This window comes from Engraulis encrasicolus, unplaced genomic scaffold (assembly GCF_034702125.1).
Source record: "Engraulis encrasicolus isolate BLACKSEA-1 unplaced genomic scaffold, IST_EnEncr_1.0 scaffold_75_np1212, whole genome shotgun sequence".
NCBI classification, from domain to species: Eukaryota; Metazoa; Chordata; class Actinopteri; order Clupeiformes; family Engraulidae; genus Engraulis; species Engraulis encrasicolus.
This window is the reverse complement of record NW_026946093.1, coordinates 231138-237596: the sequence shown is the minus strand read 5'-3', so window position 1 is coordinate 237596 and position 6459 is coordinate 231138. Positions and strand designations below refer to the sequence as shown.

Genomic DNA, 6459 nt, shown 5'->3' with positions numbered 1-6459 from the left:
AAGGTCAAAAGGTCAACCGCGGTCAAATAACAGTGTTATTTACTATTATATATAACTATTTATATAACTACTATTATTATTTTATATCCCAGTGGGGCACTGACTCACAGACTTAGACTATGGTTGTGAGAGGGGATGCACATAAAAAAAATGTGTAGCATATAATGTAGGGGGGGCTGGAATAAAAAATCCTCTAACTGTAATCTAGAGCAGTGGTTTTCGAAGTGGGGGCCGGGGACCCCTGGGGGGTGCGAGGAGATGCTGGGGAATTTACCAGTATAAAGGGGGCCTTGTCATGGTAAAGTAATAGAAACAGGTAAACAAATAGAAACTGAGTAACTGGGTTTTTTTCTTTTCTGGTCTGATTGATGATTATTCAGTAGTCTAGTGTGTAATCTTGTACCTTCCGGTCTGTGTGTCTGTCTGTCTGTCTGTCTGTCTGTCTGTCTGTCTGTCTGTCTGTGTGTCTGTGTGTCTGTGTGTCTGTCTGTCTGTCTGTCTGTCTGTCTGTCTGTCTGTCTGTCTGTCTGTCTGTCTGTCTGTCTGTCTGTGTGTTCCAGAGGAGCAGCTGGAGATGGAGGGCAGCCCTGGAGAGGGATCCAGTCCAGGAGAAGACCGAGGACATGGGCGAGTGGGGTAAGACCATAACCATACTACTATACTACTATATAGTATAGTACAGACCATAACCATACTACTATACTACCATATAGTATAGTACAGACCATAACCATACTACTATTCTACCATATAGTATAGTATATACGATCCTATACTACTGCTGCTACTCGTCCTCCTGCTACTACTAAGGTATACTAACTTACTACTGGTAGCACTACTACTTGTACTGCTACTGCTACTTCTACTACTACTACTACTACTACTACTACCACTGCTACTACTATAATGATAATAATAAATTTGTGCATCTTCATGGGAATACAAAAAATAAATAAAACATTATTATTTTTATCATCAATATTATAATAATACATTTTGTGTTGCGCTCTGGTACTGTTACTTGGTTTTCGTACTCTAAAAAGGAACTGTAACTTGGACATGTGGTATTCAGTTTCAGTTTGGTTTATTTGATAGGGACAGATACACATCATGTAGGCTATGCAAGCCCAACAGAATAGCATCATAGCATTTATAGCCTTGGCTAATTCCCAATGCCCGTCCCTAGAAGGGATTTTAAAATAAAATATAAAAAACTGTTTTTATTTTGAAGAGCATCCTATCCATTCATTCAAGTCATTCGTTCAATCTAAAAGACAGCCAATACATACACATACAGATAACCAACTACATGTGCATGTCTAGCCACCCATTCATTCATTCATTCATTCATTCATTCATTCATTCATTCATTCATTCATTCATTCATTCATTCAGTAATTATTAAAATGTACAATCTCTTCTTCCTGACCTACCTTAGGCACAGTGCCACACACACACACACACACACACACACACACACACACACACACACACACACACACACACACACACACACACACACACACACACACACACACACACACACACACACACACACACACACACACACACACACACAGAATCAACTTTCAAATCACCACACACACACACACACACACACACACACACACACACACACACACACACACACACACACACACACACACACACACACACACACACACACACACACACACACACACACACAGAGAGAATCAACTTAAAAATCACCACAAACTCATTCAGCCTACCCCACCCAACCCACACACATTCACACATGACTACATACCTGGTTGTTCTTTAGGAACTCCTTCATCTGACTTCTGAACCACCCATGACTGTGATTGGCCTTGATTTCAAGGGGCAAACTATTCCACAAGTGAATTCCTTTAATTAGGAATGAGGACTGACCAAAGGATGTTTTACGATGGGGTATCCTGCAAATCCCTGCTATAGCCCCCCTGGCGGACCTTCCACCCGCCTGCAAAGGTTGAATTAGATCACAGAGCACTTGGGGGGCTTGGCCATGCAGGCATTTACATATCAAATTAATATTTGACATAGCTATATAGTTGTCAAAGCTCATCATGTTCAGGTCCCGCTGAATATCACAGTGATTGGTCTTTTAGCTAAAAAAAATTTGTGCACGGTTGTAGACTGAGAGACCTGCCTGTGACCATGCCGTGATGCAGTAGCCAATATGAGAGAGAATCATTGATGAGACCATCAACACTACTATAACAATACATAATGCATATTGGATCAAACATACATTAATATGAATCAGATTCCTGGGTGGTAAGATCATCTGATATTTTATCAAATGTTATGTAACTGTTTATCATCATCATCATAGAATATCACACTGGCACATCCAGAAGCATTTTAGAATATCAGGTTTTCTAATTTCTCAGGAAATTGAGGAATTGATCTGGAGATGTGTTTGGTTTGATCAAATTTACTTGATTTTTACGATAGCCATAGCTAGGTTATTAATAATTTTCATCACTATTAATGCTCAGTTGATGTGTCTTCAATCTGTCATTCAAAGTTACTTTTTTGTTAAGATGTTTATATCAGTCTGACATTCACACAGGAAATGAACTCACCACTACAGCTACACCAGGTTGAGCTTAACTAGTCAGTATTGGTAAACTGTTATGGTTAGAGGGCTAAACCCTTCACTGGGTTCTTCCGGTGGGCACCTTCATTGGTGTTTCTTTGATAGGCCCACGACTCCTCTAAAGGGCCCAATGGCAACATCTGGCAGACCAGATGTGCCCCCTTACGCTGCTTTTACCCCTCGGTGGTCATTAGGCAAACCTAGGCAATTGCCCAGGGCCCCCACCAAATCTGTCCTCCAGAGGGGCCCCAACTGGCACACCAGTTGTGGTGAACACACACACACACACAGAAATAGGCTTGATCTTAATTTGTCATTTATATAAAGTAATGGAAGATTTATATGAGACAAAACTCTAAAATATCAACAAACACATAATTTTATGTCTATGTAATGACTTTTTAAGGCCACATATTTATATTTGGCCTAGGGCCCCAAAATGGCTAGATCTGCCCCTGGGCTGACCATAGGACCAGATCTGGCCAGAGATTAGTTGTCACAATGTCAGGCGGCCTCTGTACCATTCAACATGCATTTTCCAATCCTGGGCACAATCGAAGAGTTTTACTCCCCACTAAAGTAATTTATTGCACCAGGGATTCTTGAGAGATGGGACAAAACACGTTTTGAAAACCTGATTTTGAAAATGCAGAATATTATGTTGATGGTTATATATTCATGTAGATAAAAATGTGTAGTTTGCAGGCATGTAAAAATACAGGCTCCAGGTAAAAAGGCATTTTTAACAAATTAACATGTTTACCTTCACACCTAGATTTTCGTCAACTCCCTCAGACACAAGAAAAGTGCATAATTAAAATATTATAATAGTCCAACAAGACTATTTAATTTAAGACTGTTTTTAACACAAAATTGGCATTTTCAGATTTTATCTTTTCTTTTGCAACCATGAGGAAAACACCTAAAGTGGTTAAAATACATAGTGGTATAGATCTAATGACCCTTTATTGCCTAAACAAAAAAAAATGATTAAAGAATTAGCTTTTCCCCCAAAATATTACAAAAACACCTGAAAGTGCTGAGGAAAATCTTACAGAGTTGACAGAAAAACTGACGGAGTTGACAAACTGGTCTGATTTTTGGAGCCTATTTAGTTCAAAATGTTTTTTCACAGTTTATTTTGTAGTTTTGTTATACTCTTTAGCTTCTCTTTTTAAAAAGTTTATTTGTTTTGAATTAAACTTTAGTTTTAACTTTTTTGTCCATATATCGAACAATTATGTAGTTATATGCATTATATGCACATTAATATACATATAATACCCTAAAAATAGCTTTTCCTCCTGTTTCTACGTTTGACAAGAATATCATATTACCATATTGAGCAGTTTTTGGTGAATTTGTCAACTCCATAAGATTTTGCATGTCAACTCCATAAGAAAATCTTATGGAGTTGACTCTTACGGAGTTGACAAATAATCCTACTTTTCAAAATAACACATGATTTTCTAACAGAAATCATCTGGTACATCAGCAGTCGCTTAAGGACTTGCCAATAAAGTTATTCTAAGCTTTTATTATCCAAAATACTGAAATAACACTTATTTTTATGCATTATGGTGTTGACACGTTATAGTTGTGACATAGGTGGTCTTCCTAAAGATGCATTGACAAAATCAAATATTAAATGTGACCTTAACAGAACAGTGTCTCCATGGCATGTATACCAAACAGGAAGTAGTACCAGTTCAATTCAAAATGGCGGACCATGGAGAAGATCCCCCTTTTCATGTATGAAAAGTGCAATTTCTCCAGTCATAATGAATACTTAATGGGTATTATGAATTCTGGAAATAAACTACTTAAAATCTTACATAGTGTACCTTTAAATAAACATACATAAACCAATGAAATCCTGTGAGGACATTTGACCCATTCTTGCATTGTAAATTCTTCTGCTCCAAATAGCATGAAGTTCGAGTATGGACGCTCTGTCAGCACCCACGACAGATTCTCTATATGATTGAGGTCTGGAGTGGGCCAGTACAGGATATTAGTTTTAGTATTCTTGAAGAACTTTTGGACTACTTTGTATTTGTGTGATCCAGCCCCATGCAGCTTAAGGGACCCCCTTCTCCAGTGCCGAGCTGTGTGTCCATGAAGAGTGACAAGTCCATGGAGCAGCCTCTTCACTTTGGAGCAGGAGATGTTCCTGCTGGTCAGAGGTGGGTATCAGTCTTACATTCACACAGGAAATAAACTGACCACTACAGTTACACCAGGTTGAGCTAATAGGACTAGATAGTACAATTCCTTAACTAGTCAGCATTGGTAAACGGTTATGGCTAGAGGGGTAAACCCTTCACTGTGGTTTTCTGGTGGGCACCTTCATTTTTGTTTCGTTGATAGGCCCTTGACTCCTCTAAAAGGCTCAATGGCAACACCTGGCATACCAGATATGCCCCCTTACGCTGATTTTACCCCTCGGTGGTAATTAGGCAAACCTAGGCAATTGACCAAGGCCCCCATATATTATTATATCTATGTGATGACTTTTTAGGGCCACATATTTTTATTTGGCCTAGGACCCCAAAATGGCTAGATCTGCCCCTGTGATGACCATAGGACCAGATCTGGCCAGAGATTAGTTGTCACAATGTCAGGCGGCCTCTGTACCATTCAACTTGCATTCTCAAATCCTGGGCACAATCTAAGAGTTTTACTCCCCACTATTGTAATTTATTGCACAATGTTATCTATTTCATTCCACAGTTACTTTTCCATAATATATTTTTAGTTTTGGACATGCTGTTTTTGAACCAGGTCTGTATTTTGCAAAACTCTAAAACACAGGAGTCTGCATGAAAGGGTTAAATGAACATAAATAAACCAATGAAATCCTGTGAGGACGTTTGGCCCATTCTTGCATTGTAAATTCTTCTGCTCCAAATAGCATTTAGTCCGAGTATGGACAATCTCTGTCCGCACCCATTACAGATTGTCTGTAGCATCGAGGTCTGGACTCTGAGTGGGCCGCTACAGGATTTTGGTTTTTAGTACTCTTGAAGAACTTTTGGACTGTATTTGTGTCATCCAGCCCCATGCAGCTTAAGGGACCCCCTTCTCCAGTGCCGAGCTGTGAATCCATGAAGAGTGACCAGTCAATGAAACAGCCTATTAGCTTTGGAGCAGGAGATGTTCCTGCTGGTCAGAGGTGGGTATCTGTCTGACATTCACACAGGAAATAAACTGACCACTACAGTTACACCAGGTTGAGCTTATTAGACTAGTTAAAAATAGGGGGTAAACCCTTCACTGGGGTCTTCAGGTGGGCTAAAAAAATTAACTTGGAGATATCACCATGAAACTTTTCCAGTTGATCACATATACATATAGGATAAAAAAAATGTATTGAAAGTTTTCTGGAATCGTATATTTAAATATGCTAATTAGGCTATGCTTAATTAAATATGCGCTAATTTGCATATCTTTCAAAAGCTAAAACTTGACATGTGGAAGAGCTAGACTCAAAATTCCTTTTTCATTGTGTTATTACAGCAATGTAAAAGATCTTGTTAGAGGGGTTTATGGATATCTCTTTTTTCCAGAAAATCTTAAAATGCTGCTATTAGCCCTGAAAATGTGCTTTTTCGCCTCATTTTAACCCTATTCAGACTGGGCTTTTTTTGGCATTCCTGGGCCTGGGGGGGGGGCTCTTTTGACCCCCCCCCCCCCCTCATAACTCATGAACGGAATACGGTATGACCACCAAACTTTAGGGAGATGATCTACATATGGACATCTATGAATGACATAATTTTTGTGTAATTATCTGGTATTAGGATGTCATAATGACATCATCTGATTATAATGCC

At 39.0% G+C, this 6459-nt stretch overlaps 1 long non-coding RNA gene across 1 annotated transcript; it reads left to right on the top strand.

The window, feature by feature from the left end:
- Nucleotides 1–478: 478 nt before the first annotated feature.
- Nucleotides 479–5725, top strand: LOC134444818 (uncharacterized). Its single transcript, XR_010034114.1, has 3 exons — nucleotides 479–636; nucleotides 4693–4809; nucleotides 5682–5725. It is a non-coding gene; the product is annotated as an uncharacterized LOC134444818 (long non-coding RNA).
- Nucleotides 5726–6459: the final 734 nt, after the last annotated feature.